Source organism: Chiloscyllium plagiosum, unplaced genomic scaffold (genome assembly GCF_037043375.1).
Source record: "Chiloscyllium plagiosum isolate Xiang-an unplaced genomic scaffold, Cpla_swu_hap1 HiC_scaffold_17, whole genome shotgun sequence".
Classification (NCBI taxonomy): domain Eukaryota; kingdom Metazoa; phylum Chordata; class Chondrichthyes; order Orectolobiformes; family Hemiscylliidae; genus Chiloscyllium; species Chiloscyllium plagiosum.
Genome location: NW_028270155.1, coordinates 48,922,096 through 48,937,771, shown reverse-complemented (window position 1 = coordinate 48,937,771; position 15,676 = coordinate 48,922,096). Strand labels below are relative to the sequence as shown.

Below are 15,676 nucleotides of genomic sequence, written 5' to 3'. Positions count from 1 at the left end.
CTGTCTCCCACCCATCCTCCTCTTCTAACTAAAATAAAGATTCTGTGTGCTGAATTGGTAAGGTAGCTAGTTTTTTTATTCTTTATTTTTCTAGTCTCTTTGGAAATTTAGAATAGTGGGAATGGCAGTTCAGGCAGTTGAATGTTCCTCCTGCAGAATGTGGGAGGTAAGGTCACCACTCGTGTCCCTGCTGACTCTATCTGCGGGAAGTGTACCCAATTCCACCTCCCTGAAAACCGCATTAGGGAACTGGTGCTGGATGAACTTCGGATCATTTGGGAGGTGGAAGGGGGTTATTGAAAGGAGTTACAGGAAGGTAGTACCACCTCAGGTGCAAGAAAGAGGTCGATGGGCTACTGTCAGGGAATGGAAAGGGAACCAATAGTCAGTGCAGGGAACCTGTGTGGCCATTCCCTTCAATAGCAAATATACCATTTTGGATATTGTTGGGGGAACCACTTCCCAAGGTAAGCCATGGGTATAGGTCACTGGCACAGAGTCTGTCCCTGTTGTTCAAAGGGAAGGGGGGAGATGAGCAGAGCATTAGTCATTGGGGACTCCATAGTTAGGGGGACATATAGGTGGTTTTGTGGGAACGAGAGAGGCTCACAGTTGTGTTGCCTCCCAGGTCCCAGGGTTTGTGATGTCTCAGATTGTGTTTTTGGGATCCTTGAGGGGAAGGGAGAGCAGCCCCAAGTCGTGGTCCACATAGACACTAATGACATAGATAGGAAAAGTGATAGGGATTTAAGGCAGAAATTCAAGGAGATAAGGTGGAAGCACACAGGCTAGAACAAAGAGTTATCATCTCTGGTTTGTTGCCTGTGCCATGTGCTAGCGAAGCAAGGAATGGGAAGAGAGAGGAGTTGAACATGTGGCTACAGGGATGGATGGTTTTGAATACCTAGATAATAGAGGCAGGTGAGACCTCTACAAACAGGATGGGCTACACCTGAACCAGAGGGGGACCAATATCCTGTGTGGGAGGGGGGGGGGTGCAATTTGCTCATGCTCTTCGGGAGGGTTTAACCTAATTCAGCATGGGGATGGGGACCTAAACTGTAATTCCAGTGTCCAGGAGGTTTAGAATAATGAGGTCAAAAATGAGGTTTCAAGGTTGCAGGAGTTCACCGGCAAGCAGGTAAGTGGTTTGAAGTGTGTCTGCTTCAATGCCAGGACATTCGGAATAAGGTGGGTGAACTTGCAGCATGGGTTGGTATCTGGGATTTCGATATTGTGGCCATTTCAGAGACATGCATAGAGCAGGGACAGAAATGGTTGTTGCAGTTCAGGGATTTAGATGTTTCAGTAAGAATTGAGAAGATGGGGAGGTGTGGCATTGTTAGTCAGGGACAGTATTACGGTGGCAGAAAGGACATTTGAGGACTTGTCTACTGAGGTAGTATGTGCTGAGATTAGAAACAGGAAAGGAGAGGTCACCCTTGTTGGGAGTTTTCTGCAGACCCCCGAATAATTCCAGATATGTAGAGGAAAGGATAGCAAAGATAGGAGTGAGAGTAACAGGGTAGTTGTTATGGGGAACTTTAACTTTCCAAATATTGACTGGAAATATTATAGTTTGAGTACTTTAGATGGGTCAGTTTTTGTCCAATGCGTGCAAGATGGTTTCCTGACACAGCATATAGACAAGCCAACAAGGGGCAAGGCCACATTGGATTCGGTACTGGGCAATGAACCTGGCCAGGTGTTAGATTTGGAGGTAGATGAGCATTTTGGTGATGGTAACCACAATTCAGGTATGTTTATTTTAGCAATGGAAAGGGATAGGTATATAATACAAGGCAAGAGTTATTCTGGGGGAAAGGCAATTGCAGGGGATAGGCACAATTGAAACATGGAACTTATTCAAGGAACGGCTACTGTGTATCCTTAATAAGTACGTACCTGTCAGACAGGGAGGAAATGGTCGAGTGAGGGAGCTGTGGTTTATTAAAGAAGTTGAATCTTTTGTCAAGAGGAAGAGGAAGGCTTATGTTAGGATGAGACGTGAAGGCTCAGTTTGGGCACTTGAGAGTTTACAAGTTAGCCAGGAAAGACAAAGAGAGAGCTAAGAGGAGCCAGGAAGGGACATGAGAAGTTGTTGGCAGGTAGGACCAAGGAAAACCCTAAAGCTTTCCATAGGTATATCAGGAATAAAAGATTGACGAAAGTAATATTAGGGCCAATCATGCATAGTAGTGGGAAGTTGTGTGTGCAGTCCGAGGAGATAGGGGAAGCAATAAATGAATGTTTTTCGGTAGTATTCACACTGAAAAAAGACAATGTTGTCAAGGAGAATACTGCGTTACAGGCTTCTAGACAGGATTGAGGTGCACAAGGAGGGGTCAGCAATTCTGGAAAGTGTGAAAATAGGTAAGTCCCTGGGCCGGATGGGATTTATCCTAGGATTCTCTGGGAAGCCAGGGAGGAGATTGCAGAGCCTTTGGCTTTGATCTTTATGTCGTCATTGTGTACAGGAATAGTGCCAGAAGACTGGAGGATAGCAAATGTTGTCCCCTTATTCAAGAAGGGGAGTAGAGACAACCCTGATAATTACAGACCAGTGAGCCTTACTTTGGTTGTGGGTAAAATGTTGGAAAAGGTTAGAAGAGATAAGATTTGTAATCATCTAGAAAAGGAATAAGTTAATTAGGGATAGTCAGCATGGTTTTCTGAAGGGTAGGTCGAGCTTTACAAACCTTATTGTTTTCTTTGAGATGATGACCAAACAGGTGGATGAAGGTAAAGCAGTTAATGTGTTGTGTATGGATTTCGGTAAGGTGTTTGATAAGGTTCCCCACGGTTTGCTATTGCACAAAATACAAGGCAGGGGATGGAGGGCAATTTAGCTGCTTGGATCAGACATTGGCTAACTGAAAGAAGACAGAGGGTGATGGTTGATGCGAAATGTTCATCCTGGAGTTTAGTTATTAGTGGTGTACCGCAAGGATCTGTTTTGGGGCCACTGCTGTTTGTCATTTTTATAAATGACCTGGATGAAGACGTAGAAGGATGGGTTAGTAAATTTGCGGATTACACTAAGGTCTGTGAAGTTGTGGATACTGCTGAAGGATGTTGCACGTTATAGAGGGACATAGCTACAGAGCTGTGCTGAAAAGTGGCAAATGGAATTTAATGTGGAAAAGTGTGAGGTGATTCACTTTGGAAGGAGTAACAGGAATAAAGAGTACTGGGTTCATGGTACGATTCTTAGTTACAAATCACATAACACCAGGTTATAGTCCAACAGGTTTACTTGGAAGCACTAGCTTTTGGAGCACTGTTCCTTCATCAGGTGGTTGTGGAATATAAGATCGTAGGACACTGAATTTATACAAATAGTTTACAGTGTGATGTACCTGAAATTATATATTGAAAAAGACCTGGATTGTTTGTTAAGTCTCTCATCATTTAGAATGGACATGTTGGTTTCTGTTCATTGATGCGTAAATCCTAGAACTTTCTGAAAGTTACATCCTCAAGAGAATCTATTGTTAAAGTTACATTCTCAAGTGAACTTTAAGAAAGTTCTGGGGTATACATGACAATGAACAGAAAATAGCATGACCATTCTAAAAGATGAGAGGCTGAACAAAGAATCCAGGTCTTTTTCAATATATAATTTCAGGTACATCACACTGTAAACTATTGGTATAAATTCTGTGCCCTACGATCTTATTCTCCACAACCACCTGATGAAGGAACAGTGCTCCAAAAGCTAGTGCTTCCAAGTAAACCTGTTAGGTTATAACCTGGTGTTCTGTGATTTTTAACTTTGTACACCCCAGTCCAACACTGGCAACCCCAATCATGAGTAAGATTCTTGGCAATGTAGATGAGCAGACAGATCTCAGTGTCCATGTACCTAGATCCCTGAAAGTTGCCACCCAGGTTGATAGCGTTAAGGCGGCGTATGATATGCTAGCTTTTATTGGTAGAGCGATTAAGTTTCAGAGCCACGAAGGTCATGCTGCAGCTGTACAAAACTCCATTGCACACAGTTCTGGTCACCACATTATAGGAAGGATGTGGCAGCTTTGGAAAGGGTTCAGAGGAGATTTAGATTAGATTAGGTTCCCTACAGCGTGGAAACAGGCCCGTCAGCCCAACCAGTCCACACCGACCCTCCGAAGAGGAACCCACCCAGTCCCATTTCCCATTGGCTAATGCACCTAACACTGTGGGCAATTTAGCATGGCCAATTCACCTGACCTGCACATCTTTGGGCCTGTGGGAGGAAACACAACACCCGGAGGAAACCCACGCAGACACTGGCAGAATGTGCAAACTCCACAAGGACAGTCACCCGAGGCTGGAATCAAACCTGGGACCCTGGTGCTGTGAGGCAGCAGTACTAACCACTGAGCCACCGTGCCACCCATTTACTAGGATGTTGCCTGGTACAGAGGGAAGGTCTTACGAAGAAAGGCGGAAGGATTTGAGGCTGTTTTCATTAGAGAGAAGGTTGAGAGATGACTTAATTGAGACATAAAAGATAATCAGAGGATTTGATCCGGTGGGCAGTGAGAGCCTTTTTCCTCGGATGGTGATGGCTAGCATGAAGTGACATAGCTTTAAATTGAGAGGTGATAGGTATAGGACAGATATCAGAAGTAGTTTCTTTACTTAGAGTAGTAGGGGTGTGGAACGCACTGCCAGCAACAGTATAGACTTGCCAACTTTAAGGGCATTTAAATGGTCATTGGATAAACATATGGATGAAAATGGAAATAGTGCAGGATAGAAAGGCTTCAGATTGGTTCCACATGTTGGCGCAACACAGGGCCAAAGGGCCTTAACTGCACTGTATGTTCTATGTGAAAGCAATCTCCATTACCACAAAGCTAGCTGGTAGGGAACAGTGAAAGAAAATATATATTGACCTCTCTCTTCCCTCGAGTGTAAATATCTTACTTCTGACTGATGTGCAATTGAACCTTTCTGGCAATTCTAGCTCATTTTCACACAATGCTCTTTAATACAGCAGAAGCTTTCTATTTATCAGATAATTTGCTTTCCCACAAAATGTCACAGTGGCCAAGTACACAATTTTCAATCTATCGAGAACTTAAAAAGATGTCTGATTTTGGAAAGTATATGGATATTACAGACAAAATTGCCCAACTTACTATTAACTTGAAAATGTCAGTTTGAATGCAGATAGATAGTTAGCACCTAATGTAGCATTAGATGCGCTTCTGAGCTTTAATGCTGAGATTAGTGATCATGCCATGTATAATAACTTATCTGTTAAATCTGTGATGAGGAGCGATTGGTCAATGAGAGCAAAGCTTAATGGGGTGAAAGAAAAAAAACAAACAAATGCAATAGCCTCACAGACAAATGGTCTCCAAATTTCAAATTCATCTCTGGTATATCCCCGGTATTCATTAATACTGTAAATGAATTCTCTATCACCCTAATACAAAGCCTTTCTCCCAACAGCTACACTTCAAAGTAGACACTATAACATCTGAACTATTGATCAAGTCACAAACGATCATTTAAATGTCTCAAAAGTATTAAAAGGCAAACTAAAATATATTAAAAAGGTTTCAATATTCATTTTATTCTAAATAATCTATTGACACCTTTACTCGAAAAATCTCATCTCGTAACTGTACAATCCTTCCCACTCACTGTTTTCTACAGAACTCAGCCTAAAAACGTACACTTTTCAAACATTCAACATAAACCTAAACGAGTTTCCATTATCCAAAATCATCTTCAGCCTACACAAAAAACAAATCTGATATTTCATTTCAGCTAAAAGCAAAATCTCATCCATCACTTAATCCAACAGATGAACCACATGAAGTGCTGTATTAAACCAAAATTATTTCTACTCCACAATGCAACAAGAGACACTAAGTAAATAGACCCCTTCGCAAGAAATCTTATTCATTCCCTAGTTAACCAGTCACAATTGAGGATAACTATGCGCAGTTTACATTGCCACCTTTTAGTTCATGAAACCGACAAAATGTGATTTGTAAAAAAACCAACGGTAGCACCAAGATCATAGAAAGGTCAAAAACTGGATGAATGAACATCATCATCATCAGCTGCAAGTTGGTACGAAAACACCGAACAATTGGAAGAACAACACTTCATCTTCCACCTGGGCAGCCTGCAGCCCAGATGACTCAACATTGAGGTCTCTAATTGCAAATGACCTTCCCACCCATCGCCAACTCCCTTTCCCACCTCCTCTTTTCTATTCCTCTGACAGACCTTTCCTTCCAGCTACCAACTGGATTGATTCGTCAACCCCAACCCGGTTGTACCCACCACCTCTAGTCACCTATCACTACTTCACCATGCCACTCCTCTCTCCACACATAACCCTTCCTCCCGCCTCTTTATCTGCAGCTCTCCTACCCCCACCTGAAGGCGGCTATACCCGAAACATTGACTTTTCCACCTCCTGATACTGCCTGGTTGCTGTGCTCTTCCAGCCCTCTGTTGTCTAACAACATTTGTGGTATACAGGAAGATAGAGCAGTATTTAGTTTTGAGTAGTAGGGAAAAGAAGTTGAACAAGGGGTGACTGGGGTAACATGGGTGTTAAACATATTTGAAACAATATTTAGAAGTCCCTGACCATTTCAAAATCAGTTGAAAATAAACTGTTACAGCAAGGTTGGTCATGAGATAATTTTTTTTCTTTAATTCTATCCAGGAATGTAAGAGCTCCTCAAATATGGAAATAATATTTTGGCAACAGGAACAAAATTGGTTTTAAAATTGGACAAAATAAATTGTAACAGTGGTTTTTGTAGAAACCATCTTAAGTTCATATTTGGTACAGAGTCAGGTTACTTTACATGACCATTTAGCAAAGGTAGCAACAGGCACACCAAAAATCAATGACTATTTTGTGAACTTTTTTTTTTATTTTATTTTGCTCTGGGTGCGACTGAATGAGGGAGGGCAGAAAAATGAGATGTTGACAGTTGCAAAATATTCCATGCCAAACAGAAAACCTGGATGGTTCAGATCCCTATCCATTTTTAAAGTGACTTTTATTTGGTTTTGCTTTTAAAATTGGAGCTTGAAAAATATTATCAGGAAAATCTCAAAAACAAAATTTATCAGAGAATTTCAATATTATATATGTGCTATAGTAGATGTAGATTACATAGAGTAAGGCACGTGACAAAACACAGTCAGGAGAAATCTGACATTTTACCAAATGTGGAAATACTGGATTGAAATGTGAAATTTTAGATGACTCGAAGCAAAATGCTACATTACGTTGAGCATCAGAGATAATGGGAAGAAGATGTAAAAATATTACTGATCATTCCTTATTTTAAAATTTGTTGTTTTAGGTTAAGTGGATTATAAACAAGCATTATTTAGTGCAAAAAACAACAAATGCTCAAGATCACAGCAGGTCAGACAGCATCCATGAAAAGAGAACAAGCTAACATTGAGTCTAGATAACTCTTCACAGCTAAAGTGAAGAGTGGAGGGACAGCATTTATGCTATAATTTGGAGGTTTACTGGGCATAGGGTGCTGGTGGAGAAAAGATATTAGGAGTTTACATTAAGTGATCAGAATGTGAAAATGGCAGAACAATGGTGTGGTGCTGGAAAAGCACAACAGGTCAGACAACATCCGAGGAGCAGGGAAAAAAAAATAATTTAAAAAAAAAAAATCGACATTTTGGGCATAAGCCCTTCATCAGGATAAGCCCAAAACGTCGATTTTCCTGCTCCTCAGATGCTGCCTGACCTACTGTGCTTTTGCAGCATCGCACTCTCAACTCTGATCTCCAGCATCTGCAATCTTTTCTCCTAGAACAATGGGAGTCTAACTGCCAGACTTGAAAGGACAGTAAGTGGGAAGGGGGAGGGGAGGACATAATAAACTAAAAAGGAAATAGTTCACAAATTAAAGGTGTTGAACTCAATACAAGGTCCAGAAGGTTGTAAAGTGCAGTGAGAGAGCGACTCACTTTTGCCTATATTATTCCTCCAGTTTGCACTGTTTCACTGTAACACTGCAGCATGCCAAGGACATGTCGATGTCCTGCTTATGCACAGCACAGGCCACAGGTGTTCTGCAAAGCAATCACCCAATCTTTGTTTGGTTTCTGTAATGTAGAATAGGCCAAACTGTTTGCAGCAAATATAGTACACAAGATTGGAAGTGGTACAGGTGAAATGATGTTTCAATTTGAAAGGCTGTTCAGGTCCTTGGATAGTGAGCAGGGAGAAGTTGAAGGGGCAGGTGTTGCACTTTCTGCAGTTACATGAGAAGGAAAGATGGAGCTGAGGGGTGGTGTTGGTGGTTATGGGTTTTTTAAAATCTCAATTTATGCAGTATAAGGGTCAGCAAAGCCTAAGCTAATTTTTACTTCGCCTACGATTAAAGATTGCGTTATAAAGTGTTTACTTCCTCAGGATACCACAAACCACTTCATAGCCAATGAGATTCATGTGAAGCACAGTTACTATTGTAATAACAGTGTAGAGCCCGGGTGTCCTTGGAGAAGGAGCACGCGGTGTCGACCAACATCCTGGAGTTGTTGAGGGAGAGGTGGGCGCCGCAGGGAGTGGAGTGCATAAAAAAAAGAAAAAAATAATAAAAAAACTATTGTAATAACATATTACAAGATCCCACAAAAGGAATAAGTTAATAATCAAACAATGCTTTGGCAATATTGGTTCAACATAAGTGCTGTTCAGGGTACAGAACTCCTTTGTACTTACAAAACTGTTCAACATTCTGATAAAACATACACTAAAATGGGATTGAAAACTACAGTCAACACAACTGCTGAGCCAACAGGTACAATCCTATTTACAAGAAATTAAGAAAGGTAGCTCATTGTCACTGACAAAGTTAATCCATTCCTCAGAGTTTTGCCTCTGTACCACACTGATAATCATAATTAAATGAACCACACAATGGGAATTCACAAGATTGCAAAAATCATTAAATAAAGTAGGGCTTTAACAATGACATCTCCCCAAACAGCGTGGTGTTTAATTGCCACAGGACCCTAAGTTGCACCTAAGAATCAGAAACAAAGTTTGACATATTATCACCAACACAACTAAAATCTGGTCTCAGCAGAAACAATGCTTAAATAATCGATATAACAAAGATGACTTGGTGTTTTTTTTTAAATAATAGGCAAGGCGAGTGCCTTTCATGGAATTTAAATCAAACATAGCCACTGAGGATATATACAAAATGATCCAATTGGTGTAGAACTTGGGAATATTTTCGTCTTGCCCATGCGACGCCTCCTTTAACAGCGGCGCGACACGACAGTGAGTCAGTGGAGCGCGACGATACAATGGAGCAATGACTCATCCGGTCAAAGGAGGCACATCCTCCTCTTCCTTCCCACCCAATCCATCCATCCTTTCCCTATAAACAGCTGGACCACAAGCGGTTCCCAGTGTCTTTTATCTGCCTCGCTCTTCTGATTTCCTTTTTGCTCAGTGGCTGGCCCGCCCGCCGGACATGGGCTTTGCTATTACAGCCTGAAGCCACGCACGTGTTTCCACGTCGCTGCTTTACCAGCACAATGTGGCAGCGGCGCGCGGATCGAATCCCCCCTCCAACCCAGCGCACGCGCGCCGCTGCGCGCGCGGGCGGACCACCCTTCCCCCCCCCCCCTCTCAAGGTTGGGCAGAAAACCCCTGGGGCTGGCGCGCGCGGATGGACCACCAACCCCACCCCGAAAAAAAAAACGAGTTAGCTCCTCCCCTTAACCTTCTCATCCCCTCCCCCACACCACATCGGCTCGGTGGGTGGGGGTGGGGGTAAGGGACAGTGACCGGGCCAGTAGCCCCTGGGGCCCGGCGCGCGGGTGGAATCCCCGTGTCTGGGCAGAAAGCCCGCGGCTGCCGTCGTTCCGGTTACAAAAAAAAACCCACACAAGGCGCACACAGGGAGCTGCGCCATTGGGCTGCTGTGGTGCTGCAGGAAGGCCAGAGAGGGAGGAGGGGAGAGAGAGAGAGAGACACACACACAGACAGACAGGAGGGTGGGGATGGGGTAGACACAGATGGGGGGGGAGGAGGAGGAGGAGAGAGGCACTGAACAGCAACAAAACGGAGGCCTTGTCGGGTCAGCTTGAGCTCCAACTAGAAAGTTCCATTTTCACCTCTCCCACACAGTGGCCCACTCCGAGATCAGTTGTACTCCCTTACACACAGCCCGACATCCCCCCACCCCCCACTCTTCCACCGCCATAAACGACGGAGGGTGGGGGAAGTCGAAAATATAGAAAGAAAAAAACAAACCCCCCCCGCCCCCCCCACTTGCCACCCCCACCACATACACAGTTTTTGAAGGAGGGGGGAAGGTGGGATTTTCTTCCCTATTTTGTTTGGCTTGTTGCAAGCTGAACTTACCAGAGGAAAAGGCCGGCTCTAAAGGAAGTATTTATGAAGAATGATTATTTGCGAAGTTTTAGTACGGAGTCGACCTCAGCGCTCCGACTAACGTGATACATTTCATTTGCATATTTCTTTTTTGTTTTCTGATTGGACACTGGCTGCTTTCGGGGTCAGCGCCGACACGGCTGCTTTATTAGAAAAAGTTGTTGGGTTGGCCTCGGGGGGACGGCACGGCGGGGCTGGCCGCTGCTTCAAGTGCCGGGAATTCGGGGTAGATTTGGGGGAAAAAGCCCGGCGGAACCGCTCGAGACGATCATGGCCGTCCCACGGCCCGGCCAATCGGCGGCGGCTTTACTAAAAGGGAACGGTGGGGTGGTGGCGGTGAGCCAGGGCCGTGTGAGACGGAGCCGCTGATTGGCCAACGGGGTCGCGTTGGGTGGAGGACCCGTTACAGCGACCCCCAGTGGCAACCGCCGCGATGACAGGGGCGAAGCACCAGGAACTCGACCCACGTCAATCAAGCTCTCTAAGGTCAGCAAAGACTCATTGCTGCCGAAGGAAAAGCTAAATGCTTTACAAATGGCCTGGATAAATATTAGCTTTCAAGAGATAAGGAGGACTTAGTCGGGGGTGGAAACCAAGTTCATTCCAACAGAACATTTAGAGCACTACCACAAATACAACCCCCAAAGAAGAGTTTTTTCCTGTCTGTTCAGCCTTTTCAAGTTCTAGCACGATTAAACATATTTAAATAAAGATTTTTTTAAAAAACTGCTGCTTCTAGGCATAGGCCCCACTGATATTCTTTAGTTATTTTGTTTTGCAACGCTTTTGTATCATCGGTTGGTCTGTTGATGAGGGGTCAACGTTGGAAAGTGCAACAGGAATGCTCTTATCACGCTTAGAAAGACTATCGTATGAATCGCTTCCCCTGCGTGATATCTCTCTAAGTAACACGGGGGTAATTAGTTTCAGTTGAATTCAATGCCCTAACCAAGAAAAATGATCAAACCCGTGTCAATTTCCTGCTCTGTATTCCAATGCACCCTACCCAGAAGTAAAGGTAAAGATTGGCCAGAGGTCATGAAAAAGACCATGCTTGATTTTAATAACCCTGGCCCAAAACTGAATATCTTCAATTAGAACTACTATTGAACGCAGCTTATAGTTGGTTCAGACGTTGAAAAGATAAAGCAGGGGACAGGCTGGCACCTGTAGAATTATAAATCACGGTAATAGACTACCTACAAGAACTAGAAAGAAATTCTGTATTCCCACTCAGCACCTGTGCCACTGTTAGGTTTCTTAATGGTAAGGTCCTAGGGAGTGTTGCTGAACAAAGACACCTTGGAGTGCAGGTTCATAGCTTCTTGAAAGTGGAGTCGCAGGTAGATAGGAGAGTGAAGAAGGCATTTAAAAGCTTTCCTTTATTGGTCAGAGTACTGAGTACAGGAGTTGGGAGGTCATGTTGCAGCTGTACAGGACATTGGTTAGGCCACTGTTGGAATATTAGATTAGATTACTTTACAGTGTGGAAACAGGCCCTTCGGCCCAACAAGTCCACACCGACCCGCCGAAGCGTAACCCACCCGTACCCCTACATTTACCCCTTACCTAACACTACGGACAATTTAGCATGGCCAATTCACCTGACCTGCACATCTTTGGACTGTGGGAGGAAACCGGAGCACCCGGAGGAAACCCACGCAGACACGGGGAGAACGTGCAAATTCCACACAGTCAGTTGCGTGCAATTCTGGTCTTCCTATCGGAAAGATGTTGTGAAGCTTGAAAAGGTTCAGAAAAGACTTACAGGGATGTTGCCAGGGTTGGAGAATCTGAGCTATAGGGAGAGGCTGAACAGGCTGGGGCTGTTTTTCTGGAGCGTCAGAGGCTGAGGGGGGACCTCATAGAAATTTACAAAATTATGAGGGGCATGGATCGGGGAAATAGGCAAAGTCTTTTCCCTGGGGTCGGGGAGTCCAGAACTAGAGGGCATAGGTTTAGGGTGAGAGGGGAAAGATATAAGAGAGACCTCAGGGGCAACTTTTTCACACAGAGGGTGGTAAGTGTATGGAATAAGCTGCTAGAGGAAGTGGTGGAGGCTGGTACAATTGCAACATTTAAGAGGCATTTGGATGGGTATATGAATAGGAAGGGTTTGGAGGGATATGGTCCAGGTGCTGGCAGGTGGGACTAGATTGGGTTGGGATATCTGGTCGGTGTGAATGGGTTGGATCGAAGGGTCTGTTTCCATGCTGTACATCTCTATGACTCTAACTAAGTCACCTGAGTGACTTTAGGATAAGATGTATATTGATTGTTTAGTATAAAATGAACAGAAAACATGAGCTCTATTCAACTCTGGTATGACAAGGCCCTTTTCTCATAGTTTATATGAAATTATTACCCTTATTTGAGTAGCCATCTATCAAAGTTTCTCTTTGTAAACTGGCTGCTTTTATCTCCATTCTCAGGTATAAACAACGGTATAACCAAAAAATCAATAGGATTGTTGTTTCATTAATAATAGAAATATTAGAGTTGATAAAGCATGGCACTTGGTAGGCAGAGCAGGTCAAGCAGCATCTAGCAAGAGAATCGACGTTTCAGGCAGGACATTGTCTCCTAATAGTAGAAACATTTTAAATTGTAGAGGTTTTGAGGCTGAAGTACAAGCCACTAATCATTTAGAAAGATAGGCTAAATTTAGGGATGCGAGAAAGTGAGGACTGCAGATGCTGGAGCGTCAGAGTCGAAAAGTGTGGCGCTGGAAAAGCACAGCAGGTCAGGCAGCATCCGAGAAGCAGGAAAGTCATCAGGAATATGTAGGCGATGGGGGGAAAAGGGGACTGAGAGATAAAAAGGGGGTGGGGGGGTGGCTGGGGGGATGGTAGCTGGGAAGGTGATAGGTCGGTGAGGAGGGTGGAGTGCATAGTTGGGAAGGAAGTTGGACAGGCCAAGAGGGCAGTATAGAGTTGGAGGTTTGGATGTGTCTGTTAGAATCCTTGCTGATTTTTCATTATTCTTCTATCATGTTGGTTTGGAGCTGTGAACTGTGAGCTAATAACAGTAAAAAAGACTATTACTTGAATGGCAAAAAGATTACAGCATGTTGTTGTGCAGGGGGACCTGGGTGTTCTTGTTATGAATCTCTGAAGGTAAGTTTGCAGGTGCAAAAGGTAATTTAAAAGGCAAATGGAATATTGTCCTTCAATGCTAAAGGGATTGACTGACTTTAAAAACAGGGAGGTTATGTTTCAGCTGTGTATAGGGTGTTGGTGAGGCCACACCTGGAGTACTGCGTGCAGTTTTGGTCTCTTTATTTGAGAAGGGATGTACTGGAACTAGACAAGGTACAGAGGAGGTTCACTAGGTTGATTCCTGAGTTGAGAGGTATGGCTTATGAGGAGAGAATGAGTGGACTGGGATTATATTCATTGGAATTTAGAAGAATGAAGGGGGAATCTGATAGAAACAGACAAAATTATGAAGGGAACAGATAAGATAGAAGTAGAGTGGACGTTTCTACTGGTGCGTGAAACTAGGACAAGATGGGATAGCCTCAAAATAAGGGGGAGTAGATTTAAAATCAAATTGAGAAGAAACTTCTTCACCCAAGGGGTTGTGAATCTATGGAATTCCCTGCCCAGTGAAGTAGTTGAGGCTTCCTCAGTAAATGTTTTTAAAATTAAGATGGATAATTTTTTGAACAGTAAAGGAATTAAGGGTTATGTGAGAGGGCAAGTAAGTGGAGCTGAGGCCACCAAATGATCAACCATAATCATATTGAATGGCAGAGCAGGCGTTAAGGGTCTACTCCTGCGCCGAGTTCTAATGCTCTAAAGATGACTTTTGAACTGTGGCTAACAACTTGTATTAAAAAGAAAACGACCAAACAAGCTTTTGTTTATTAGCAAGGCCAGGCCTGGAAACAGCAAATGTACAGTGTCAAAGGGCTCAAACACCCACTTTTCAGGTGAAGCAGTACTTTATCTGCACTTCACTCAATCTCATCCACTGCATTTGCTGCTCACAGTATGGTCTCCTCTATATTGGGGAAAGGGAGCATAGATGGAGTGACTGCTTTGTAGAACAACAACTTTCAGTCAGTGAAAAAGACCCTGAACTTCCAGTTGCCTGCCACTTCAACACAACACCTTGTTCCCTGAACCATATCTCTGTCTCAGGCTTGCTGCAGCAAAGCTCAGTGCAACCACCTCATTTTCCACATGGGAACTCTACTGCCTTCATAGAATCATAGACTCCCTGCAGTGTGGTAATAGGCCCTTTGGCCCAACAAGTCCACACTGACCCTCCAAAGCCTAACCCACCCAGACCCATTCCCCTACCCTATTGCTCTACTTTTACCCCCCACTAATGCACCTTATCTACACATCCCTGAACACTATGGGCAATTTAGCATCGCCAACTTACCTAACCTGTGCATCTTTAGATTGTGAGTGGAAACTGGAGTACCCAGGCTCTATCTCTGCCTATCATTTACTCCTTGCTCCCACCCTAACTTCTGCATAAAAAGAATAAAATTTTTCAAGCTACCATCAGTTCTGAGGAAGGGTCACAGTACCCAAAGCTGAAAATGTGTTGCTGGAAAAGCGCAGCAGGTCAGGCAGCATCCAGGGAACAGGAGAATCGATGTTTCGGGCACAAGCCCGTTTTGTGCCCGAAACGTCGATTCTCCTGTTCCCTGGATGCTGCCTGACCTGCTGCGCTTTTCCAGCAACACATTTTCAGCTCTGATCTCCAGCATCTGCAGTCCTCACTTTCTCCTCACAGTACCCAAAGCATTAACTCCGAATTCTTATCACAGGTGCTGTCAGACCTGCTCAGCTTTTCCAGCAATTTCTGTTTTAATTTCTGATTTCCAGCAACCACAGTTCTTTTGGTTTTTATTTTCCTTTATTTATCCCTTAACTGTGTTTGTTTGTCTGTCTGTCTTTTATATTTTTTAATTGAAAACAAAGGTTTTTGGGTTGAAAGAATAGACCAATTAGATTACCTTGTTTAATTTTGCTCTACTAAAGTTATTGTGTTGTTAATAAATTGCTAAGTCTTTTCTTTAAAACACAAATCAGTGTCTGGAATTGATTATTCACAGAGCCTGGGATTGGTTATTCAAAAGTCTGGTTGGGAACCATGGACAAAGAATGTGGTACTGAAAAAGCACAGCTGGTCAAGCAGCATCCGATGAGCAGGAGATTGATGTTTCAGGCATAAGCCCTTCAACAGGCTCATTCCCTTTGGAACCTTTGAAATCTTATGGCAACTGGTCAAATAGTGAGAAAGAAA

The 15,676-nt window shown here is 43.6% G+C and overlaps 1 protein-coding gene across 3 annotated transcripts in view; it reads right to left on the bottom strand.

The window, feature by feature from the left end:
• The window catches only part of chd9 (chromodomain helicase DNA binding protein 9), a 242,429-nt gene extending 231,821 nt beyond the window's left edge, over nt 1-10,608 (bottom strand). For 2 of the 3 annotated variants that reach the window (XM_043706974.2, XM_043706975.2), the window contains exon 1: nt 10,382-10,607. The gene's annotated coding sequence lies outside the window, so the exon portion shown is untranslated. Of the gene's footprint in view, nt 1-10,381 lie in introns of all 3 variants that reach the window. The other variant, XM_043706976.2, reaches the window with a different exon arrangement.
• Between the last annotated feature and the right edge of the window lie 5,068 nt (nt 10,609-15,676).